This window comes from Equus asinus, unplaced genomic scaffold, assembly GCF_041296235.1.
Source record: "Equus asinus isolate D_3611 breed Donkey unplaced genomic scaffold, EquAss-T2T_v2 contig_620, whole genome shotgun sequence".
Lineage (NCBI taxonomy): Eukaryota > Metazoa > Chordata > Mammalia > Perissodactyla > Equidae > Equus > Equus asinus.
This window is the reverse complement of record NW_027225317.1, coordinates 8,528-35,599: the sequence shown is the minus strand read 5'-3', so window position 1 is coordinate 35,599 and position 27,072 is coordinate 8,528. Positions and strand designations below refer to the sequence as shown.

General features: G+C 39.6%; 2 long non-coding RNA genes across 2 annotated transcripts; one reads left to right on the top strand and one right to left on the bottom strand.

Moving 5' to 3' along the window:
- Positions 1-425: 425 nt before the first annotated feature.
- On the bottom strand, positions 426-24,729 carry LOC139044141 (uncharacterized). Its single transcript, XR_011501193.1, has 2 exons — positions 23,493-24,729; positions 426-1,272 (listed from the first exon to the last, which is right to left on the bottom strand). It is a non-coding gene; the product is annotated as an uncharacterized lncRNA (long non-coding RNA).
- On the top strand, positions 22,635-27,072 carry LOC139044142 (uncharacterized). The gene is made up of 2 exons (XR_011501194.1): positions 22,635-23,050; positions 24,725-27,072. It is a non-coding gene; the product is annotated as an uncharacterized lncRNA (long non-coding RNA).

The following is a 27,072-nucleotide window of genomic DNA, read 5'->3' as shown; positions in this document are numbered from 1 at the left end:
TCATACAACTCCCAAACACAGAGGATACACACAAGAGACAGAAAGGATGTGGGTAAGAGGAATCCTCACTTACTACTAGGGAAAAGTATGAACTCTAGGAGACAACCACGCTGAAGAACACTTTACAATAGCCAGTAAGGAGGGTGCAGGACTCACAAACCAACAGCCTCCCTTGTAGACAGACACACTAGGGAAATCCTTGGACACGTGCACAAGGAGATATGTCAATGCAGCATTGTTTTTACTAAAGGAAAAAGGAATAATCTAAATGTTTATTAATTTTAAAATAGAAAAATATATTCATAAAAGGGACTACTATTCGGTAGTTAAAAGGAATAATCTCAATCTATATGCATCCACATGGATAAATTTTGAAGTCATAGTGAATAACCATGCTGAATTGCAGAATGATATGCACAGTCTGGTGCAATTTATAGAAACTTTATAATTTTAAAAAATTATATATATACATTTTTTAAAGAAACAGATCTGTGAAAAAGTATAAAACCATGGGAGTGTATTGTTTAAGGTGTTGTCAAAATCACAGGTGACTCCCTTGTTTAGGCCAAGCCCAATTTGGGTTCTTTTAAAAATAAGCAATGAGGTAGAAGTTTCAGAATATCCAAAGACTAGAGAGTATTCAGAAGTTTCTTTTACCGTCCTTTAATTCTTTCTGCAAAAACGTTCAGACATGAGCACATTGGTTCCATCAGCCTCCTCAGGAAATGTCTTCATTTTTCATGTGCCCGAGCAGATAGGAACGCCCCAGGCCCCCTGCCTGCAACCTTTCATAGAGGCAGACGTTAGAGCTTTGACCCCAGCTAAAATCTGCTCCAAAGTGGGCAGAAAGAGGTATTATGGCCCTTTTCAAATGAACCTCTCCTAGGGTCAAAATAAATTATTGTATAATATATAATATATCCAATCACAACTCAACGACCTCCTTTGAGGCAAGTTTGACGGGCAGATTCTTCTCTGTTCTTTATTAGCAACATCAGTCAGAAGGTGGCACAGTTTGTGAACAGCTTCTCACGGGAACTTTGCGAGCCTCACTGTTGCAACGATGTGAACCTGGTCTCTCTTGGAAAGATGCTTGCAGATCCCGGGAAGGCTTACTTGAGAACAACTGTCCACAGACAATTCATTATTGCTGTCTTTTTTTCTTCTAAAAGACACAGGAAAATATTTAAACCTTTGGTGCATGTGAGGGGGTTTTCAGGTGTACAAAGGGTCTCCACAAATGATGCACGTCACCTTCGAGGTGGTGGTCACCTGTGGGGAGACGTGGAGAAGAACGGCATCAGTGAGAGTGGAAGAGAAGCTTCAGCTGTACCTGTAACATTTTATTCTTTAAAAAACAAAGGTGAAGCAAATATTGCAAAATCACGGTAACATTTTAAAACTGGATGGTGGACATATAGGTGCTATTATATAATTCTCTCCTGCTTTCTGTACACTTGAAATGTTATACTTAAAAAAATGATAAAGAAACAAAGCAATGCTGAAGGGTGAACAACAAACTTGGAAAAATATATTCAGAACATGTATGGGTGTGGGCCCTGTGGCCGAGAGGTTAAGTTCATGTGCTCATCTTTGGCAGCCTGGGGTTTGCTGGTTCGGATCCTGGGTGTGGACCTACACACTGCCCACCAGGCCATGCTGCGGTAGCATCCCACATAGAAGAACTAGAATGACTTGGAACTAGGATATACAATTACGAACTGGGGCTTTGGGGAGAAAAAAAATACAGGAAAATTGGTAACAGGTGTTAGCTTAGGGCCACTCTTGCTCACCAAAAAAAAAGGAAAAGCATACTTAAAAAAAAAGGAACATGTATGAGAAAAGGGTCTATTTTCCTGATATGTAAAGACAAATCAATAAGGACAAGATAAATGACCCAAGAGAAAAATCTGTGGAGGATATGAATGGGGAATTTATAGAAAAATAGCTAATGAATTTATAAAATATATAGCCTAAATATATATGAATCTCTCTCCATGTGTGTCTATGTGTGTGTATACACTCATCAAACAAATGCAAATTGAGAAAACAATACTGCTTTTCACTATCATATTGGCAAAATTTCTTATATTTGGCAAAACACAGTGTTACTAATGGTGGAGAAGAAACATTCTCATGTGTTTTTGAGAAGACTGTATTGGTATAATCATTCTGGAAGGCAACATTTTTTACATTCCCTTTGAAAGACCAATTCCATTTCTAGGGTTTTTTCCCTTTGGATATAATTGCATGAATGCACACAGATATATGTATAAAGGTATTGTTTATCATAGTAAAAAATTGAAGAGAAAATAAATTTTCACCAGTGGAAGACAGATCAAATTGATGATGATACATCCAATTGCCGAATAGTCTGTATCAACAAATGAAGATCTCCACAATACAACATAAGTTTAGAATGAGCAAGTGGTGGAACCATGTATACAATACAATTCGATTTGCATGAAAGGCATGCGTTATACATACGTGTGCACCCAAATGTCTGAACGCAGCATCACAGTGATTACCTCCGGGGCATGAAACTGGAGGTTGGGAACAGGCAAGAAACCTTTTCTTTCCTCTTAGACTTTTATTGCATCAGTTAGGACTCTATGCTGCAAATGACGGAAAACGGAAACTCAACCTGCTCTAAGAAGTGGGTGGATTTGTTGGCTTAATGTAACTGAAAAATCTGGGGGGAGTTTCAGTTCATCTTGAATCACGGCTCTGCAATGTCACCAGGATGCTTTTCCTGGGTCATGACTTCATCTTTTGCGTATGTGAATGGTGTCCTCTAGGGGTGTGTACCTGATGGCCCTGATCATCTGGATAGCTCCCCTATCCATTACCAAAGGCAGGGGGGAATGCTTCCCTTTTCCAGAAGCCTCTACTTACTGGCTCTCAAGGGTTCATCAGTTCTAATTGGATTGTATACCAATCTTTGAATCAAACATCATCAATCGTGGCAACGGGCTTGTGGATCAATTCCAGGCAAACAAATTAACATAAAATGGAGTCTGGATGGTTTCCCAAAAGAAAGAGGGATGCTGGGCAGCAAAGAGCAAATATCCACTATTGCTAGATAATGTTTTCCCAAGGGCATGTAATTATCTGTCTGTCTATCTATCTATCTATCTATCTTTCTATCTATCTATCTATCTATTTTATAGTCCACTAGGGCCTAGACTCTGAGCTCCACAGGAAGGGACTATGTTTGTGTCACTCATTATCTGTCCTTTGGGTCTAAGACGGGTTCCTGGAACATGATAGGTGGTCAGATAATATTTGTAGAATAAAAACAAAATGAAACAACCTACATTGCAACCTGACTCCTAATCACTGTCTACAGATTAAGAAAACTTAGTCACAGAATGAGCATCCTCAAGGCTATCTTTCACAATATTTTCATCCCAAGTGATCAGAAGAGAGGCTGATGTAGTGAGAGAGACACAATTTTTAGGAGAAACACTGATGGCTCTTTTAAACATTTGCTGATACTGCTTTTTGTTGATAGAAATTATTTGATACATTGTGTGAATTCATTACTCCTGAACTATTGCAATAATGGATGAACTCAGCTAATTCACTTACTCTATTGTTCAAATAGCTTAGGGTCAGGCTAATTTAAGACTTTTCTTCTTCTTTCTCTTCCCTTTCCTTGGCCCTCCTTTGAGTACTCCCCTCACCGGGCCACCGAGAACTGCTTCTGCCTGTGCAGCTTGCCACATATTTACGGTTGCCAGATAAAATACAGGATGCTCAGTAATGTGTGAATTTCAGATAAACAGCGCATTATTTTTCAGTACGTGTATGTCCCAGATATTGCATGGGACCAGATATTACATGGGGTATGCTTATCTAAAAGATTATTCATTGTTTATCAGAGTTCACATGTAACTGAGCATCCAGTGTTTTTATTTGCTGTAATTTCTTATTTTTATTTGCTAAATCTGGCAACTCTACACATAATGCCGGCTACCTGCAACTACTTTCAGTTTCCCAAAGGGTAAACCCCTGGGCTTTCTGGACCATGAAATAGCTGATTATTGGATTTTTACTTGTTAGTATGGCTCTTTTATACTTAAAGAGCAATCCTAAAGTAAACCCGTGTGTAACCACCCCCCAGGTGAAGAAACATAGCAGAACGATGCCAGTACCTTAGCGCCATCTGTGGTTCTTTCCTATATCAGCATCCTCCTCCCTCCCTTGAGGGGTAACGACTGGCTTTTTTCATCATTCTCTGGCATCTCTTTAGGTTTGCCACCTGTATAAGCATGCATAACGATATAGCTCCTTTTGACTACCTTTGATAGTTTCTTTGTGACTTGTTTCTTTCACCCAACCTTGCACTTGTGAGGTTTATCCATGTTTATGAGTGCCGCTGTGCTTCCTTACTTGTCATTGCTGCACAGTGTTCCAAAATGTGATCATACCCATGATTATCCATCCATTGTACTGTTGTGCGGTTGATGGTACAGTTTTAACTTAAGTTGAAAATTTTAGAATGTTTTAAATTTATTGCAGGAAACTAAAATAACTACCATAAAATAGTTTCATACCGTTTAGGGAAATTTCTAATACTTAGTACTCCTCTGAAAATTTCTGTTGCTATATTCAATAATTGGGCAAAGTTTAGAGGCTTATATAAATTGGTTCTCATTTATATTCACAAATTGTTTTTTATTGTGGAATAATAGACATATAGTAAAATGCACAAATCTTAAATGTATATCTTGATGAATTTTTACATATGTATATACCTGTGTAACCATCACCCAGATCAAGATCTAGAACGTTTCCAGCATCCTTTTACTATGACTGTTTTGCAGCTCTTTTATTTCCTGTTGCTACCTACAAGATAGCTGTCTGTCTAAATTTTTGGACATGCCCAATACAAGTCTGTATGATGATGGGTTTTGGGCTTTCAGGTGCACCACATGGTGAGTCTGCACAATGCTAAGTGGTTCCTTTAGAGAAGGGCTCAAGCCATTCGATTTCCAAAAGGAAAAGTGATAATACAGATGCTGATGGGGCTAACAAAGTAGATGAACTAATGTTTCTATTAAATAAAAAAATATTTATCTTCCAAAAGGAGGATTTAAGATCAGGCAGATAGTAACATCACATGTCTTTATAGTTAAATTGAACATATAACTCTCTGCTTGTGTATTTATCATATAAAGAAAAAACTGACTTATTGCAAATATTATAACCCACTAGCTGTAAAATGCCTTGAACCTGGTGATGTGTAGAAAGTATAAGGATAAAGTTACATGCAAGCAATTTATTCAAAACTTTGAACTTATTGATATATTTTTTATTACTATAATGTATTCTGTATACTACTCTGTATTCTGACCACAAATTGCTGTGATTCCCCTCAGAATTATGCCACTCTCTAATGGCTACATAACAGCAATGTCTCTTAAAATATACCCAGTGGCACAGTGGTTAAGTTTGCACCCTCCACTTCAGCGGCCCAGGGTTCACCTGTTCGGATCCCGGGTCCAGACAAGGCACCACTTGGCAAGCCATGCTGCGGGAGGCATCCCACATATAAAGTAGAGGAAGATGGGCATGAATGTTAGCTTAGGGCCAGTCTTCCTCAGCAAAAAGAGGGGGATTGGCTCAGGGCTAATCTGCCTAAAAAAAAAATATATATATATATATACACTCTGAAATTTATTTATTTATTTATATTTTAATTGCAGTAACATTGGATTATAACATTATATAGCTTTTGGATGTACATCATAATATATTTCGAATTCTGTGTAGATTACATCCTGTTCACCACCCCAAAATTAATTATAGTCCATCCCCTCACATGTCAGCCTAATCACCCCTTTTGCCCTCCCCTCCTTTCCCTATGGCAACCACCAATCCAATCTCCATTGCTATGTGTTTGTTTGTCATTGCTTTTATCTTCTACTTATGAGTGAGGTCATACGGTATTTGACTTTCTCGCTCTGACTAATTTCACTCAGCAGAATACCCTCAAGGACCATCCATGTTGTCAGAAATGGCCATGTTTCATCATTTCTTATGGCTGAGTAGTATTCCATTGTGTATAAATACCACATCTTGTTTATCCATTCATCCCTTGATGGGCACCTAGTTTGCTCCCAAGTCTTGGCTATTGTGTATAATGCTGCAATGAACATAGGGGTGCATGCATCTTTATGCTTTTGTATTTTCAATTTCTTTGGATAAATACCCTGCAGCAGAATAGCTGGATCATATGGTAGATCTATTCTTAATTTTCTGAGGATACTCCATACTGCTTTCCATAGTGGCTGCACCAGTTTGCACTCCCACCAGCAGTGTACAAGGGTTCCCTTCTCTCCACATACTCTCCAACATTTGTTGTTTCCTGTCTTGTTAATTATAGCCATTCTGACCAGAGGGAGGTGATACCTCATTGTAATTTTGATTTGCATGTCCCTGATAACTAATGATGTTGAGAACATTTTCATATGCCTGTTTGCCATCTGTGTATCTTCTTTAGAGAAATCTCTGTTCAGATCTTTTGCCCATTTTTTAATTGGATTGTTGGTTTTCTTGTTGAGCTGTATGAGTTCTTTGTATATTTTGGATACCAGCCCCTTATCTGGTATATGGTTTGCAAATATCTTCTCAATAAAGGAATACAGTCAAGTCGCAGGAAACAAAATCAATGTACAAAAATTAGTTGCGTTTGTACATACTAACAATGAAGCAGAAGAAAGAGAAATTAAGAATGCAATCCCACTTACAATTGCAATCAAAAGAATAAAATACCTAGGAATAAACTTAACCAAAGAGGTGAAAGATCTGTACACCGAAAACTATAAAACATTGATGAAAGAACCCAAAGAAGACACATAGAAATGGAAAGATATTCCATGCTCTTGGATTTGAAGAATCAACATCATTAAAATGTCCATACTCCTTAAAGCAATCTGTAGATTCAATGCAATCCCTATCAAAGTTCCAACAAACTTTTTCAAAGAAATAGAACAAAGAATCCTAAAATTTACATGGAACAACAAAAGACCCTGAATAGCCAAAGAACACCTGAGAAAAAAGAACAAAGCTGGAGGTATCACACTTCCTGATTTCAAAATATACTACAAAGCTACAGTAACCAAAACAGCATGGTACTGGCACAAAAACAGACACACACATCAAGGGAACAGAATCGAGAGCCCAGAAATAAGCCCACACATTTATGGACAGCTAATATTCGACAAGGGAGCCAAGAGCATACCATGGAGAAAAGAGAGTCTCTTCAATAAATGGTGTTGGGAAAACTGGACAGCCACATGCAAAAGAATGAAAGATCATTCCCTTACACCATGCGCAAAAATCAACTCAAAATGGATTAAAGGCTTGAATGTAAGACCTGAAACCATGAAACTCCTGGAAGAAAACATAGGCAGTACGATCTTTGACGTCGGTCCTAGCAGCATATTTTCAAGTCACACGTCTGTCCGGGCAAGGGAAACTAAAGAAAAAATGAACAAGTGGGACTACATCAGACTAAAAAGCTTCTGCACAGCAAAGGAAACCATGTGAAATTTCTGAATGCTCACTAGAGATACGTTGTTCAGACAGATCTCTCCAGTATTTTACATTTTCAGCATGGGAAGGAAAGAGAACTCAAGCACTGAGAGTTTTAGTGAATCTTAAGGAAAAGTATTCACGTGTTAAATGAAATGATTTTGTGTGCACATGCAATACATGTTGAAGAGGAAGAGAGGGAAGAAGAAAGTGGATGGGCACTGAACAATGTTTTATTTCTATAAATGTGGAGCTTACAATTGAGAATCTCTTGCAGGAAAGATTCCAGGTCAAGATGTACGCTGTGACACATGATTAATCCCCACTCTCTCATCTCCCACTGAAATTCCAACACAGACACTTTTCAAAATCACAGAACTATATCTGTAGAAAACGATTACAGTCTCGTCAGTTTGCCAGAAATTTTGAGGACTACCTGGAAAATAGAAAGCAAATGGGTTGAAATTTCCTGTAAAAATCAAAAGAGAAGAAATTGCATCTCAGGACACCAAAGCCAAGCCAGGTTCTTTCTAGGAAGCCTCAGATAAGCTCTAGGCTCAGCATCAGCGGATTCAAAGGGAGGAGCTGGCTGTGGAGCAACCATCAGTGGAGTTCCCTCAAGATGCTTCCTCGTGAGAGTATTTGGGCCTGAGAGAAAAACCAAAGCCAGACTTGTAGTAATGTCAGAATTTAGACCCAAAAAAGCATTAAAACAAGATACTTTATAATATTAAAGGGGGAATTTGCAATGAAGGTATAAAATCTCTGCACCAAATAACATAGCATCAATATCGATCAAGCAACAACTGTAGGAGATGCAAGGAGAAATAGAAACCCACTAGAGATGGAGCCTTCAGTTCACCTCTCTCGATCTATTTTAGAGCAAGTAGACAAAAGTAAGAAAATAGAAGAAAGTGCAGTAATGTCTTCAAAGGTCTAGGGAAAGACTTTTTGAATTTAGCCTTATTGTTAATTAAGCATCAGGATAAAATGAAGACATCTGGAAATTAAAAAGTTACCATTCAGTGTCCCCACGAGAAAACAATTACTTGAAGTTCTTCAGGCCAAAAATGGGAAACCAAGACATCAGATTGTACATAATGGTGGCAACTAAGTACAACCAGAAAAAATAAAAGAAAAATTTAAGCAGCAAACTTTTAATGTCGTAGCCTTCAGTTTCCTTCTAAATTAGTTCAATCGCAATGTTTGGTTTGCGGTGAATAATACTTATGTAATCTTAATATTGTACATGCCGTGTATTGGTTTTCACTTTTGGGTGTCAAACAATGTCAAAAGCACAGAAGATTTAATAATTATATTACAGAACAGCAAGTAAATCTCATAAATCTTGGCAATTTAAAGATTACGTGGCAGGGTATCTCAGCCAACAAATTCAAGTGTATAAGAAATATCACTTTATTTTCTACATTTCAGTTTAATTTCCACCTCTGGGAAATATTCTCTTTCTCCCTCTACCTCTCTTAAGACCTGCTTGATGGGAAATGTAACCACAGACATTCCTGGGCTTTCTCTGCCCTCCTGGGGTCCCACCAAGGTATGCAGTTGCCAAATATTCAGAGAGAAGGGCGCCCCCCAGGCTTCAGTGATCTGCACACCCGGGTAACCGGGAGCCTCCATGAATGACTCTTTGCAGCGCAGCAGATCTCTGCTCCTTTGGGGCTCCACGCGCGGCATGGGAGTCTCAGCTGAGGTTGGAACCCTGTGCTAGGGTCCTGCTTTCCCCAAATAGCTGACACCACTACCTTTTCTGAGGTTTGCCCCTCCTAGGGCTCCACCATGGAGCAGTGTTTGTTTCCCACGTAGCTTCACAGCACCGCTCCGGCCCTCGCGGACCTCCGACGGGGGAGCCTCTCCTGCCCCTGCTCCTCCAGGGCCCCTGCGTCCTCCTGAACGTCGTGTGCTCCTCGCTGAGCTCAGGTGTGTGGACAAGTAAAACAGGCAAACATTTGACTGGCTAACTCTGCCCTCCTCCCTGCCCTGTGCCTCTCCTGAGGCAATAAAATTCACAGCATGTTACTGCTTGAATGGAAAAATGGAAAAGGGGAAACATGAATTAAGATCACACAGTATTTTTCAGACAATATTAACATAACTGAGAACAATAGGGAGGTAACTAGAGAGAAGAGGAGTAGAAGGGTAGTGTTCTTGCCTTTCATTGTGGATACTGAATCCATAGTAAATTTGATAAATCAAGAATTAAACATTTATATATGCTATTTAGAGTAAATAAGGCAATGACTAGAAAATAAAAATATAAACAATATAATCCAGAGGTGGAAGGGGAGTTAAATCATGATAAATTCTTAGTCCCTCAGAGTGGAATATCAATAGATTCTGTATAAACTTGATAAAACTTGAAGAAATATGATATAAAACTAAACTAAAAACTATTAACAGAGGTGATTTCTGGGAAATGAGTTAGGGCCTAGGGAGAAGAGGAGAAAACTGGGAAGAGGAGGGAGACTTTGTTATTTTCATTTTAAGCTTTTTTATTTTAATTTTTTTAATGATGCAATCCTTTTCTAACAAAAATTAGGTTAGTTAAAAATAAATGACTATTTTAACACACTGCCTCATCAACATTTATAAGACATACTTAATAAAGAATTCACACATTAAAATGTGCCTATGGGCACTAGGCCTTTACTTTAAAAATTCACTATTAAATTCCTTCCCATATTAGGAAGAGCTGCTAAAAAATCCACACCGAAAAACAAACCCCCTTAGCTTTATATAGATAAACAAATAATTTAGCCAAAAAGAAATACTTGAGAAACGACTAGAAGGAAACACTAACAAAAATTAGCAAGAGTGACAAGGCAATGGTAATGAGCACGCCGTCTTTCAAAAGAAGAAATCATTCAAAATATTTCTTTATCAGAGTCGCAAAAAAAATCATGTCCTCTGGTACAGTAAAACCACTTTAAAGATATATTCCAGCACCCTGCTAAATTCCATCAAAGTTCCTGTATGTAATCTCTATCAGTGCACACTACACTATATATTTACTCCTGAGATCTAAACTTCATGTAAAACTACACATCATCCTGAATAAGAGAGAGTGCAAGATGGCACAGGCAAGCACACAGACTCAGTGCCCTCTTCACAGTCTACTTTCCTTCAGAAGGTGGGCAAGTTCCTTTACCTCCAGCTCTTGTTTTTCTCCTCTGCCAATATGGAACTTCCAAATCGAGGTCTTATGAGGCTTTCCACATATGCCAAGAAGGAACCCAGCTACCAGGCAAAGAAGTCCAAGAGAGACCAAATGGAGAATCTGCTGGGGAAGGAAAGCCTAACCAAAGGGAGAGAATGGCCCCACTTGATAGTCAGCAACTGGGTCCACAAAGATGAGCGAGACGGCCGTGGATTCTCTCACTCTAGTGGGAGAATGAGAAGAGAGAATTAGAAAGGGGATCAATACCCATCCCAGTCAGTGCCTGGCCCTTTGAGCCAACCCAGCTGAGAACACAGACATGAAACACAGATGACTTGTTCCACTGAGGTCTGCCCAAATTCCTGACCCACTGAATCAAGAGCAAATAAAATGGTGGTTGTTTTATGCTGCACATTTTGGGGTAATCTGCTACAAAGGAATAAGTAACGCATATAGTCCCCTTTGTGTATTCTCATTCATGATACTGTTTGTGTCTTCTTTTTTTGATCAATCTTGCTAGAGTTTTATCTATTTTAATTTTTTCAAAGAATGAAGTTTTAACTTTGTCGATTTTCTTATTGTATCTTTACTTTCTATTTCACTGGTTTGTGTACTTTCTTTTACTATCTTTCTATTTTCTTTGACTTTACTCAGTTATTATTTTTCTAATTTCTTAAGAGGGACACATATTAATTTTAAGATTTTCTTCTTTTCTAATATAAGCATTTAAAATTTCTTTCAAAATTCCTTTCAAAGCACCTAATCCCACTAGTCTTGATTTGCTTCTTCATTATCTTTTGGTTTTAGACATTTACATTTTCCATCATAAGTTTCATCTTAAACCCAGAAGTTACTACACAGGGATTTTAAATTTATTTTTCGCTTTTAATTTCTAACTTTCTTGAGTCTATGCAGTTTGTTGAAGTTTTCTTCATGGCCTAGTGTGTGATCATTTGTAACTCCTCCATACGTGCTCAAGGAAAATATGTGTTCTCTGATTATTGAATGTCCATTCGGTCAAGTTGGTTAATGCTTTTGTTGAGATCTTCTTTATATCGTTGCTGAATTGTGTCTGTTTGGTCAATCAGTGCTGAGAGAGGTGTGTTGAATCACTCACGATAACGGCGGATTCATCATTTTTTCTCTGTAGTTCTGTAGATTTTTGCTTCATCAATAGTGAGCCTATTTTATTAGCTCCATACATGTTTAAAATTGCTCTAGCTTGGCGAATAGAATGTTTTATCATTGCACCATGACCCTCTCTGTTCCTAACAATGTGCCAGCTTTCTTTTGGAAAACTGCTTGGCAATTTCTTATAAAGTTAAGCATACCCAGAATGACCCAGAAATACCACATCTATATTTCCCCAAGAGAAATAAAACATGCCCACAAAAAAGACTTGTACAAGAATGTTTATAGCAACTGTTGACCTTAAACAGACAGTCAGTTATTTCTCCAGCAAAAATGGGTTTATGGGGGACCAGGAAAGAATTGCAGTTCAAAGTCTGAAACCATCTCGAGCCAGGTGCAAGTCGCTAGCAGCATGGAGGAGAAACTCTATTCTGGGAGGAAGAGCAAGTTGGGACGGCCATTGTAAACATGGAGTCCAGAGGTATAGCAGCGTTTCACTAGCTGAGTTGTGATAGTCTCTCATTGGCTGAGCTTCTTGGTCAAGAAGAAGTCTGTCTTCTTCCTGTTGGGCTCTGCTAGAAGGTAGGGTGTGAGAGCTCCGCCTTTGGGCCCCAAGACTCCAATTTAATGAAGTTTCTATTTATTAATTTCCACACAACTTTATTCATAATCGCTAAAAACGGAAACAATCCAGATGTCCAGCAATGGGTGAATGGGTAGACAAAGTATTCGATGGAATACTTTTCAGCAATAAAATCCAACTCCTGATCACGCAACAGTAGGGATGGATCTGGAAAGCATGGTTAGAGAAAGAAGGCCCACCTGGGAGAGGACCTACCCCCTTTATGTGTGTGGTGATGGAAATCAGAGCAGAGGTTGGCTGCCTAACAGTGGGCGCCTGGAAAGGGGATGAGGGAACTCTCAGTGATGGAAATACTCTGTATCCCGATTGGGTGGTGCTTACACAGCTGTTTACGTTTAGCAAAACTCATCAAATCACACACTAAAAGATCAATCCTTTCCACGGTATTTAAATTTTACCTCAATAAAAAGCGGATGGGAAAAAAAAAGCCTGGCGATGTTGGAAAGTAACGCTAAGCGATGTAAGGAGAAATCTGCGGTAGTAAACCCTTTTTAAAAAATATTAAGTGAAGAAAACGTTCCAATAAGCTGTGCTGTATTTGTGTGACTAAATAAGGACGTTAAAAAGCCCTGCAAACAGTGAATCCCTTCTGCTCCGAGGAGCGCTTTCATTTTTCCTCGGATGCTGGGGCCCTGGAGCTCCGGTCGGATTAGGGACCCTAACGCCTCACCTGCGCCCCGGCCCCGCCCCTCAGGCATAATCCCGTCGTACCCGCCCATCCTTTGAACCGTGCGTTCACCTTTCAATCAGTTCGAATAGCACAGGGAGAGAACCAATCGCAAGCCTCGTGGGAGAGAAGGGGCGGGCCCCTTTCCCGCAGGGGTTGCTCAAAGGCCCTCCAATCAGAGGCTGGGTGTGGGAAGTTCGGATTCTGGGCGGCTCAGGTGTAGGCGGCACTGCTCCGAGGCGGCGGCGGCGGCTCTCCAGACAGGGAGCGTTCCTTTCCTTTTGGTTTGACTGAGGTTTCACGCGACAGGCTGCCTGAGGAAGGTGAGTGCTGGGAGCTGGAGGAAGGGCGCTGGCTCGCCTCCTCCTAGAAGGTCTGGAAGGGTCTGAGGTGGGCAGTGGCGAGCTGGACGCCGCTTGGGGGAGGCTCCTCTAGGACCACTTACCTGTCCTTCCCGCAGCCGATGGCTCCGTCCTCCAGAAGAGTAAGTATTTGTTGCCATAATCTATGCAGCAGTCAGCGTTTCACCACTGGGCCGTGATTGGCCTCTGGGGCGGGACGATGCTTAGCATCCTTGGCCCCGACCTTCAATTCCAGTAGCTGCCCCCAGAGCCAGCGACAACTAAACAGGCCCTGGTTGGGAACCTCTAGGCAAGCAAGACGAAGGCATTCTAGACTTTCAAGCTGGAAGAAACTCCACTCAGCCAAGAGGGGAACTTAGATGTCCTGTATGTGAAGAGCCAGGCTGCGGGGCTTGAGATCCCAGCTCCAGCGCCTGTTGGCAGTTCTCTCCCTCACCTGTGTAACAGCGATGACACTAACCACCTGTGCTGGTTTAGGTGACAATTAAACACGCCTTTACTATTAACTCGAGCTTTTGCACACACCCTGTCTCTCTTTGTGGAGCATAGTCCTATGCAGTATTTTAAAATAACTAATGGTTTATTGTTTAACATTTAGCACATTAATACTTGCAGGAGGTGGCAAGTCAAATAGTAGAGGAGCATGCTTACTGAAAAGTAGAGTCCTTTGTCACTTCCCCTGGGCTCTTACAGGAGAATGTTATTAGCATCCAGGTCAGAAGAATTCTCATTTTTTATATACTCTGTTGATTGCTTAAAATCATGTAACATTTTAATGGGTTGCATTTCTTGTGCAGATTTTTCTTTTATCTGGAGTTTTCTAGTGGACTGTCTCAGTTATTCTTGTTGTTGAAGAGTATAGTGTGCTTAGAACTTTTCTATCTTCCTATTGCAGACCTTCCCCTTTTTCTTTCTTTTTTTTTCTTTTGAGCCAGCAACACTTGTGGAGAATCAGTCATCTTTCTCCCATTGGGCTTGGTTCTTTTCTATACCAGCTGCATAGGTGACTCCCTTAGACTTTCCACTTTCCTTTATTCTTTTCCTCATTTGAATGAAGGATTTCCTGGAACACATGGCATCCTGTTTCTTGTCCTTCTCCCTTGTTTTGCTTGAACACGTTCTCAAGAATCTTTCTAAGAAAAGAGTATGGGCCAGGTAAACAATATGATTTTTCACATGGCCGAAAATAATTTCATTATGCCCTCAAATGGCAAACTATGGTTATCCTTCTGTATCACCATGGTAGTTCTTCTAAAATCCCATCTTTTGCTCAATCTTGTATATCCAACTGCCTGCTTATCATCCCTGTCTGTCTAATAGGCATCTCGTGTGTTTGTTTTGTTTTGTTTTTTGGCTTGAGAAAAAATGCCAGGCTGCCTGCCTTCATCACAGGGAAAGGTTAGGAAACGATTCTGTATACTGTCCTTCACTTACTTTCCCTATTCTCTCCTTTCCTTCACTCTTGTCACTTTGTAATGCTGTGCGGTGAGCCTAGAGCCTCTTGTTTGTGTTATGGCCCACAGCTTCCTGGGCTTCACTTCATCTGTCAAGCAAGGCCCTATGTAGAAGCCCAAAATAGATCGTACTATCTTTTGATAACTTTCTTCCCACTCTGCAGTGTCGTATATTTATTCCATTTTGTACTGAAAATTTTTTATTTCAGAATTCTCTGAGGTGGGGCAGGAGGTGAACTGGAATCTTAATTTTTTAAATAATATGAAAATCTATATAAGTTGTCTACCTTTCTTTTCCCTGGCAGGATGGCTGCATCACATTTTGCCAGTCAACTGAGAAAGGATTTAAGTATTGAGATGATTAGAACTAAAATTGCTGAGGAGAGTTTTCTCTCTCAGAAAGCAGACAGATATGATAAATATGAACGAAAAAGACACTCTGGTTTGACGGATGTCAACCTTCCAACCTTGGAAGGTAGAAATCTTGAATTAGAGGAGACATCTCAAGAGCCTATTCCAGAAGAGATGAGTGTGAGGCAAAGTAAGTAAAGAGCTATTGTAATTTTAACTGCTTTGAAGAGGGGAAAAAGTTGGTTTAATACCTGAGGTTAAAAAATCCTTGACCAGGGGCCAGCTGGGTGGTGTGGTGGTTAGGTTCACATACTCTGCTTCTGCGGCCCGAGGTTTGTGGGTTCGGATCCTGGGCGTGGACCTACATACTGCTCCTCAAGCCTGTGGCAGCATCCAGCAAACAAAATAGAGGAAGCTTTGGCAACAGATGTTACCTCAGGGACAATCTTCCACATCAAAAAAAAAAAAAAACTTACCAGAAGAATGGAGTTTTGAAATACCATTCTAAATAACTTGATATTTTCTATGACTAAATACTTCCTATTTAAGGTAAAGGCTGTGAAAGTTCCATTCGCTTGTGGAGTGTTGTAAGTTCTGACTTCTGGAGTTTGAATAAGATAAGTGTTGACAAGATTAATTGATAAGGGACATTAAAATAGAAGTTTTGTAGCTAAATCAGGTCTCAAGTTGTTTAAATGTTCACTGCTTCAATTTTGTCATTTTCCAGGACCAGTGAAATATGCAGCCCAAGGGCCTTCTTTACAGGGAGACCAGCTTTACTCTGAGTGACATGAGAAGCCATTATTGGATTAGTGTGTTTATAATCTGCTTTATGTTTTAAAGCATCACTTACGGATGGTAGGGTGACCAGCATGGCCTCCAGAAGACCAGCTGGGAGATAACTGCAATAATTTAGCTCATGGTTGACCACAGTGGGAACGGCAACCCTGGGTGGTTTCATTCTGGTTACATTTTGAAGTTTGAACCAATAGGATTTCCTAATAGAGTGGATGTAGGTTGATAAAGAAAAGTCAGGATGGTTCTAAGGGTTTTGGCCTGAGCAACTAAAAAAATGGAGTGGCCATTTACTAAGTTGTAAAATACTGAGAGAAGAACTTGCCATCTATAGATGGCAAGTCAGGGTGCTGTCTAGTATGGTCTGATGATGTGAAATATAAAGCTGGGCTGTTTTAGTGAAGAGGAAGAAATAATTGAGAAACAGCAATGAGGGACCACCCCCCACCCCGGCCCGCTTCAGGCCCAGTGATATGACCTTTGTGGGAGAAGAAAACAGTCAACCACTTGAGAGGACAACTAGGGGAGCGTTGTCTTCAGGGGAGAGCCAGGTTACGGTTAGATCAAGAGATGAAGGGAAGAGGAACTTCAGGGAAGTTGAGGATATAGGGGTTTCATCGATGATTAACCACTTCATCATCTGAGCTTTCGCATCTTCTGTTCTCTGCCTGGATTATTTCTTTTAAACAACTTTATTGAGGTAGAATTTGCATACCATAAAATTCACCCATTTAAGTAAATGCCTTTTGTTTAGTAAATTTACTGAGTTGTGCAGTCATCTCCCTGGATTATTTTAAACCCTCACCCAGTGGGCAAACGCACTCTCATTCTTCAGAAACCTTCTCGGGTATTCTCTCTTCTGACAAGCCTTTCCTGACCTCCCCAGACAGGTTTATACTGATTCTCGATTGTGCATTCTCGTAGTCTTCATTCCATGCTAAACCAAATTGAAACTGTGCTCATCTCCCCCACGATACTGTGAGCCCTTCAGGGGCAGAAATTCTCTTATTCTTACTTCCTAAAAATGTCTGGTACATAGTAGCCACTCACATTTTTCAAACAAGTTTAAATAAACATGAAAATACATAGTAGAAACCTGAGTTGAGAATCACAGGTGGGAGATAAGGAATCTGACAGGTCAAGGTGTCATCCAGGGATGCCTCTGAAGCTTGACTGAGGCTGGAGGAGCTGTTTCCAAGATGACTCACTCACATGACTGGCAAGTCGATGCTGGCTTTTGGCAGGAGGCCTTAGTTCTTCGTCATGTGGTGTCTCCATAGGGCTGCCTGAATCTCCTTAAGGCTCCACATGGCCACTGACTTCCACAGCGCAAGTGATCTGAGAGAGAGCAGGGCCAAGCTGCACTGTCTTTAATGATACAGTCTTGGAAGCCACACTCCATCATTCCCACACTTTTCTTGGTGACACAGCTCAGCCCTATTCTGTGTGGAGGGGACAACACAAGGGCATGACTACCAGGAGGTGAGAATTGTTGGAGGTCAGCTTGGAGGTGGGTGATCATAGAAGTTAATTAATTTAAAAGTGAAGTAATGGATGCCTAGGGGATGGCAAGCAGTTAATTTGTGAACAAGAGAAGGCAAAAGGGAGAGAAATTTTGAAAGAACAGGGGTTGAAATGACTTGTGTGGTTAGCGTGCTAAGGAATCAATACGAAGTTACTGAAAGTATTGCTTAGCAGCTGTTGAAGTTAGATAATGGTATTTTAGACATTTGGATAACTTTTTATTTGAATGTTTTATATGCTATTTTCCCCCCTGCTTAGGATCAGCAAAGTCTCTTCTAAGTGATCAACGAAGACAAATGTTCCAGAAATACCTAGAGGAAAAGCGACTGAAAAATTGAGAAACCTTCAGCGATGACCATTTATAGTGGGTGTTTATAGACATGATAAGACTATTTTTCTTTAATGAATACCAGCACACCAACCAAAAAAGGTAAATTTAGTATCATAACTTGATATTCAGGAATAGTTCTTAACCAGACTTTTCTTTAAGAGATTATACTTGATCTTAGCCAAGAGGCCAAGAAGCGATTATTTGAGAGTTTAAATGACTAAAACAACCCTTTCCCTGTAGTCCCTTTACTCACTTAGCTAGTTGGCAGGAGCTGGGAGTGACATCCTAATAGTTCAGAAGATGGAGATGAGGTCTCTTGGTGCAGCCATAGGTAGGTTGACACGGGATAAAACTAGCAAAGCAGTCAGAGCCAGGCTGGACGGGCAAGGCCGGGCGAAGGATCTGGCGTCCACCCTGTCGGATGCGGAGAGTCAAGAGAGGCTTATACATGAGCTTGTACCATGATCAGATTAATAATTCAGGAAGATTACCCTAGGCTGGAAGATCGTAGTCTGGAAGGGGAAGAACTTATAGGTAGGAAGACTGTAGTGAGACTGTCGTGATGGAATAGATGAGACAGGATAAGGGGACTGGGGCAGTGGGCTTAAAGGAAGAAACAGGTGTGAGACATCTCAGGAGATAAATTTGACGGGGACCAAGCAGATGGTGAGGGGTGAAGGAAATTGAAGAGTCGGAGATAAGATGATTCTGAAGATAAATTAGTTTGAGCAACCATATAAATTGTGCTGCTGCTAAAAGAGGGGTGGAAGGCAGGAAAAGGAACATGCCTAAGTGGGTGCATATTGATAATGCTTTTCCTGCTTTTTCTGCAGCTCATTTGGGCCATCTGGATAACAGGCAGTTGGGAATAAAAATTTGAAAATCAGGACGGAGATCCATGCTGAGTGGTGGATTTAGGATATGATATTGGGAGTATGGATGGGGGTTTAAGCTGTAGGGCTAAATGAGACCACTCCAGTAAAGATATACACATTGTGAAAGAGTGAGGACTAGAGAGCACCTTCAAGTGGGCAGAAGTCAGGTACCAGTGATAGGTCAGATTGTCAGGAGAGCTAAAACAGGACAGAAGCTGGAGGAGGGGTGATCTAAAGAAGAGAATGATCCATGAGTTAAGGGGGATGAAGTTTGAACACAGGCAGCTGGATTTGTAAATTAGGTAGTCACTGGTGATTTGCTCTTTTCAAGGTCGTCTCTTGTTGGCTGTGTATTCATTCCTGATTTAAATAAGAATTGAATAATATAAAAGCTCAAGATATCGCCTGTTTTTGTTTGCTTCAGGAATGTCATTGATTTGAGAGACCTTTGATTACTCTGCATGTGACCTTAGGATAAGGTGGAAGTGACCAAAATTAGTAGAATGTAGCTCAAGGTGGAAAGATACAGAAAAATATGGTGTGTATGTGTTCGAGGAGGGCGAGATTGTTTCTGTTTGGAGGAACATCAGAGAAGACCTCTTGGAAGGGGCTGAATTTAATCTGGCTTCTCAAGAGTATGTAAGGCACCAGTCATTGGTCTAAACTGTAAACAGCTATTTACAAAGTGTTATATGTAGGGGGAAAAAGACACACATTGTTGTGTTAAATAATACGATTCACCAGTAGTTTTTTATTCTACTTAGACAATAGCCATCGCTGAATATTGTTTACTTTGTGCCTCGTTTCTTCAGCACTAGATCTTCCCTGAGATTTGGAGAAGCAAGTGGCTTCTAATCTACAGAAGAAGTCTGATTGTGCTTCTTCAGGAATTTTAGAGTTGATAAATAACTTATCACTTTTAATCAATCCTTCTCTTGCTGGATTTCTTCCTTGCTTTGTGATCAGGTCTCCATTTTCTTATGGACAGAGGACAAGTGCACAATCATTGGATTTGAAGGCAAACTGTCAAAGCTAAGAAAGTAAGCTGTGCAGTATCTTTTCATAAACAGGAGAGAAGAGATCTTAATACTCTAGTTTCTTCATTGACCCCTTCCAAATATTTCCAGTTCATCATATTAACAAGGATTCTAATACCTGGAAAATATAGTATGAAATTTCTCCTTTGTGCTCACTGAGAAATATGAGTAAGTTTTGAGGCTTTTAAGCATAATTTAAATCAAACCAGAACCAGAAAAGAGAGTAATTTAAGTTAGCAAGTATCTTTTTGCCATAAATGATTAAGGGTTGGATGACTAAGGGTAAAATTTAACTTTAAAATGGAGACTTTATTTTGTAATGAGACATGGAAGTAAATTATGGCAGTTCATTTTTTTTAACTTTGTCTGCTTTTGATTGTTTTAATGCTGTTCCATCTTGTATGGATTGCCAGGTCAAAGGCCAAAGCCCAAATGGAGCTGACTAGGGTGAAGTTGATAGTAGATAATTGTTACTAAAATGATGAATCGTGCTCCTTTTCTCAGAGTAAGTAAATTCATTTTAAATCTATTATCAGCTTCAATCAGAGTGATTATTTTACTAGAGTTAACAGTACCAAACTCCCTGTTATTGGCATGGTGACATAGAGCAGTTTTGGCTAGATGCTAAGGAAGTACTCACTTGAAATATTCATTGCCAAACATCCCTTATGAGATCTATACCAACTCTGTGTGTCACTCTGTTTGTTTACTGGGCTCTATTATGCATCCATGTCACTATAAAATGCAGATAGGGATATAAAGCACGTAGGGTGGGGGATAAACTTACGGGTCTTCAGAACACCATTATGGACAAAGTTAATAGGACGATTACTAAAATAAAGTGAAGTGGGCAAGGAGGTAAATAGCATGTCTCTTTATCAGGTGAGAAGGCTCCGTTTCACGTATTCAATAAATTGAGTCACTGCCATGTTCCTCTAGGCTCTAGGATATAGTAATGAATAAAGCAACATTCCCTGTTTTCATGGAGCTTACATGTGAGATAGGCAATGAAAAGAAAAATATATAGTATGTGATGGTCCTAAGTATTATGCGGGAAATAAAAAAAAAAAAAGAAGGCAGATGGGGAGTATTGAAGCTGGTACAGGGTGAGCTTCCGATGGGGCCTCACTGAGACGGTGGCGCTTTGAATGCAGTCTCCAAGGAAGTTGCAGAGTGCACTGTGGGAAGAGTTTTCTATCCAGGAGAAGATTTTTCCAGACAAAATTCAAAAGTTTTGAAGCGAAAACATGCTGGTATGTTTAAGGACTCTCAGAAGATTATAGTCAGCTATTTAGAATAGCTTAGGCTATTAGCATTTTCAAAATTCTAGGATTCTACAAAAAGTTTGTAAGGAAATCTATATAATGGAAAACTTTTTTCATCTCATCTTATTTGGGGTGGTGGATTTTTTGCTGGGTCATTTACAATAGATTTCAGATGAGGGGTCAAAATACCGATTGAAAATGTGGTAATTTGATTCATCAAGCAATTAAATCACATACCACCTAATCTTTTCAATAGATCATTAATAGGAGTGATGTTCGAGCAACACGATCTGGTCAAAGACAAACTTCTGAAAAGAAAGTGTCCAACGAGAAAAAGGTAGCTTATTATTGTAAGCTCTGACGTTGCCGCAACAATGCTTTAGTAATTACCGAAAGCATTTAATTTCATGGTTCCCGCAGCAGGGCAGCCTGCAATGCCCACGTGCGTGAGAACCACTCGGTCGATGACTCAAAGAGCGAAGCAGACCTCGGGGGCAGGCACCGCCAGTGCAGCCTCTGCGGGAGCAGCCTTGGCTGTGCCGGCCACGCGAGCGGCACGTGGTGAGAACTGTTCCTTCATCAGTGGCTGAAGTAGAATGCTCTGGTCCCTGAGGTTTTTCGTGTTCAGTTTTTAAAGTCATCGTGTACTTCTTTGAGTAGGCGAGGAGGAAACGGGAGATTCCAGGTCCCCAAGACAGGTTCAGTGCCCCACCATCCAGTTAGCACACAGTGGGCGCTCAAGCGGTGAAGCGTGTGCATCGGTGGGCAGCGCCACAAAGTGAAGATTAATGGCCCCAGTAAATTACAGCCCATTTGTTTGGTGGAATACAGTGTAGCGTTTAAGAACGATCCTGTGAAAGACACTTCATGACATGGTCCAGGATGTATTAAGTGGGCAAAGAAAACAGGTCCAATTCTGAACAGTGTGATCACAATTCTAAAATATGTATGTGAATATGTGAACATAGGAAAAAAACTGGAAAAGCATACCCTGAATTGTCAGCAGTGATGATTTCTGAGTAAGGTCATCTTGAGTGATTTTTATTTATTTATTTTTTGAGGAAGATTAGCCCTGAGCTAACATCTGCCGCTAATCCTCCTCTTTCTTGCTGAGGAAGAGTGGCTCGGAGCTAACATCCGTGCCCATCTTCCTCTGCTTTATATGTGGGACACCCACCACAGCATGGTTTCGACAGGCAGTGGGTGGGTCCGCACCCGGGATCTGAGCACCTGGGCTGCCAAAGCAGAAGCGTGAACTTACCTGCTGCGCAGCGGGGCCAGCCCCTCTGGGGTGATGTTTTTTGCATTGTTTTTGTGCTTTGCTTTTCCTGATTTTCTATAATAAATATGCATTTGATAGTCAGAGGCAAAAGGTAAAATACTTTAGCACCTTTGGTTTTGTAAACAGATATCCTATACTTGGCAGGAAGTTTTATCTGTATTTATCGTATTTAAATAGGGTATTTTAAATAGGATATTTTAAAATGACTTTTAATCACAAAATCCATTAAGGCATAGATTCATATTGTTGCCTTTTTTTCTTTCCCAAATTACCTAGTACTTTTTAATTTTTTTCGAGGAAGATTGGCCTTGAGCTAACATCTGTGCCCATCTTCTTCTAGTTTATATGTGGGACAGCTGCCACAGCATGGCTTGATAAGCAGTGCATAGGTCCATGCCCAGGATCTGAACCAGCAAACCCCGGGCCACCAAAGTGGAGTGTATGAACTCAGCTGCTATGCCACTGGACCGGCTCCTTACCTAGCATTTTTAATGCAGAATTTTCTATCTAGTCAAAATGGATCTGTTATGTCATTTTTATTTTAGATAATATAACAGAAAGAAAAGTACCAGATCAAGGAAGGCCTGCCAAAAAGATCGAAGAAGAACCAGGCAAGGTAGAGTATAAGTATCTGTTTATTTCTAGACATTTGGAAAATCTCATTTTTATTTTCATGAAGCTGAAATTAAGCTTACAAAACTGCTTCAAGAGGTTAACCTCCACGTGTGTGAAAACCTCTTGAAGCACAAGGAAGCGTCAAGAGGGTTTACTGTTATGGTTTGTGAGGTGTCTCATCTTTAAAACCTTATAGGTAGAGAATGTGTAGTTTGGTTAACAGAAGAGAGAAAATAAAAACACAGCTGACGGAAACCTTCATGTGAGCATCGGCTAGGAGATGGGTGCAGTGGGTGAAATGCGTTGACTCTGGATTCAGCTAGGCCTGAGTTTGCCTATTGTCTCGCTTCCAATTGGCTATATAATCTTGGGGAAGCTATGAGTTTGTTCTCCCAGCTGTAACATGTAATATCTACACAGAGTAGTTTCAAGAATGAAATCACCTGACGTTTCTGACAGCATCTAGCATAGTGCCTGGTAGAGTCTTCAAAAAGAGCCACCATTTCGAGGACCCAATCCCTTAATTTATAATCCATGCTATAATTCCTTAGCCTTAAAAAAAAAAAACAAAGTTATGCCAAAGTGTAAGAAACCTGGCTAGGTTCTTACCAAAAATCAGACATAGATCCTCCAAGGAAGGCAGTACAGGGTGATCTTCACAGGCGAGCAGCTGGACCTCACAGCTCCTCCCTCAAGGTTGGTTTTCTCCTTAAGGATTATCGCTAGTGTCTACCTTTGCAGCCACACAGGCCTCAAGCACAGTGTTACCCTTAAACTCTAGTCCGGGTAGAAATACGTATCTCATTAAAACTCAGAAACGTAGAAACCTCTAAAAATTATGTTGAAATGAGTGGATTAAATTGGCAAAGGTGGTTGAAAGGTACAAACTTCCAGTTATAAAATAAGTAAGTAGAGAATGTAATGTACTGCATGGTGACTACAGTTAATAATATTGTATATTTGAAAGTTGCTAAGAGTAGATCTTAAAAGTTCTCATCACAAGAAAACAAAATTTGTAACTGTGCATGGTGATGGATGTTAACTAGACTAACTGGGGTGATCATTGCACAATATACAAATATTGAATCATGTTGTATACCTGAAACTAATGTAATGTTGTATGCCAATTATATTACAGTAAAAAAAACTACCAAATAACAAATTGACTTGAAAAAGAAAATACGCTTCACATTTTATATGGTTAATCTTACTGTGCCACATTGAAAAATAGTTTTGCTCATATGATAAACTTATTTATAATAATCCAAAGTTATTAAAGATTTTGTCCTTGACAATACTGGTAATCCAATAAACATTGGATTTCTGATTCTCAAACCTTTGTAATTATCAACATAATTTAAGTAAAAAGATACGTATTTGTTAGGTGAGAGAATTTTTCCACCTTAGTTTTCATATATTTTAATTTTTGGTAATACCTAAAACCTATTATATAGTTTTTTTAATATGGATTGGTTCTCCCTCTTTCTGGACCATAGCAATGGTTTATGTAGCTGGTCTTCTGACTCCATGTAAACATTTAATTGTATTTGTTTTTGTTTCTTAAATTATGTACGTGGGACATATCTCTTAACTTTCACATTTTCGGGCCTAAAAAATTGGTGGAATATATCCCAAGAAGAGAGACTCTCACTCTATTCTGTTTATTCACATCCAGGTCATGTCTTTTAAAGTTGATAGCGAAGTAAATACTTTGGAATCACAAACCAGTGTGACAAACGGAAGGGATCCAGATGGAGTCTTATCCAAAGTGGAAAAGTTACCTGAGACAAATCCTGCAGAAGTGAAAGGGAGGCCATCCTTCGCACCAGTAGATTTTCTGTTTCGGCCACCAGATGGTCTGAAGAGCTATGACGTAACACCTAGACTCCAACAAGCACCGCTACTTTGACAGCCAGTGACAGAATGAGATGTTATGAATGAATTCCTTGCTGACATGGAGAACGAATGCCTTTCTTAAATTTGGCCTGTGCTTTTTAAGTTATTTAGTTAGTAAACTATGTTCATTATAAATCATGAAAATTTGACCTTTCCAAAAAATTTTTCAGAAGGATACAATAATGTATTTGTCAGATTTGATATTTTGTGTGCATTATTATTTTCACGATTCAATTTGCTTTTTTTTGCTTTTAAGAAGTGACTTAATTGCAACACTTAGAAATAAATTTTTAGAAAGAAGAAATTGCTATACTGCAGCTCAGACATGGTTTGGATTTTTTTGTTTGTGTTTTTTTTACTGAGTACTACTTTATAAAAGCTATCTCAAAAGACAAAATGATTAACTTGTAAAGTGGGGAGAAAAAATCAGTTTGAATCTTTACAAGAAATGGCAAGGTTGCTTTCCAAAGGCTGGCTGGCGGCAGATTGACCGAGAACTGCTCTGCGGCATCTGAGACTCCTAAGTGTGTATGTCCGGTTGAGAGGGCTTTGCATCTGTGGATCTCATCACAGGGGGCAGAGACGGGCCTTCCCGCTGGAGGTGTTTACGGTTTTTCCCTCTAGATTAGACATGTTTTAAAAAACAGAAACATATTTCTATTTTATCCCATGTTTTTAAAAAACAACATAATTTTGAAATCCTTCAGTGAGATGTATGGGTTCATGTTTTACGAAGTGTATTTTTGCTCTTGCTTAGTGATGAGGCTCCAGAAGTAACAAAAGAAATGTTGGCACACAAAAGTGAAACTTCAGTACATCAAGATTCCGACGAATTACGCCGTCCTTTGAGTTCTCTGACAGTTGGGAGCACAGGTATGGTATTTTCATGAATTTTTTACTTGTTTCTCTGGGTTATGGTTTATCAGAGATCGTTTAGAGTCTTTTCCACCATGTGTCTCACCATGTAGCTCAGGGTGTGATCTCAGGGTCAGAAGAGACGGAAAAGCATGGGGAGGGCTATCTGGAAACAGAGCTGGAATGAGGACTGCAGACTGAGAGGGGGACCGAAATGTAAATTTCAAGAGATGAAGAACATTGAGAGACACTGTAAAAGGAGATCTGATGAATGAAATCTTTGAGGCAGAAATAAAATTTTATTTAAATTTTAAATTTATTTACAATTTTAAATTTCAATGTTGAAAAAATTGAAGGATTTAAGAAATTTGTCTTGTGGGGGATGTCGTTATAGGAGTTGCTGCTTTGAAATGTATATGTAATGTTTTCTTTAATCTATAGATCGTGTCTTAAATAAAAATGAAACTACTACTGAAAATTTACATGGCTTTCCAATAAAAGAAGTCCCATCACTTGAAATAAAGGAGGATCAGACATCTCAGCAGCGACATGTGCTGCATTTCAGGTCTGTGCGTTTGTTCCCAGTGTAAGCATTTTGTATTAATGTCTAGACATTTAAAACCAAAATTAAACTATTTTAACCTTAATATAATACGTAGATGAATTAGGAGGAAACTGACCTTGAGTGATTTTTATTTATCTTTTAAATTAAAAATCTTTTTCAATGGCTAGTATATTCATGTGGTTGCTAACTTAAAAGATAGAAAGAGGTACAAGTGAGAAGCCTTTTTTCCAACTCTGCTCCCAACCCTACAGTTCGAACCTTCCACAGAGGCAAGTGTTATTCATTTCTTGTGAATTCTTCCAGAGATACATAATGCATATGTAGATAAACTTTTTTTAAATGTAAACAGTAGCATACTATTCTGTTTTCATTTAATGTTAAATGTAGGAGATATTCCATTTTAGTCCTTTAAGAACTTTCTCATGCTGTTTTTGTGTGTGTTTTAATGGCCGCATGGTATCCAATTGTATGGCTACACCACGATTTACTTAGTAGGTCCCTGTTGCTGGTTGTTTCCATTGAGTTCAGTCTGGTAGTATTACTGTCAAGCCTGCAAAAAACAAGCCTGGATGCTTTTCAATCCTCTCCTGTGCAAATAAATAAAGACCTCAATTTACATTCCCTCAGCAAAATATGGGAGTTCCTATTTTATCATACCTTTTTTTTCAAACAAAGAAACTAAGTTAATGTTTATTTTACAAAAGAAG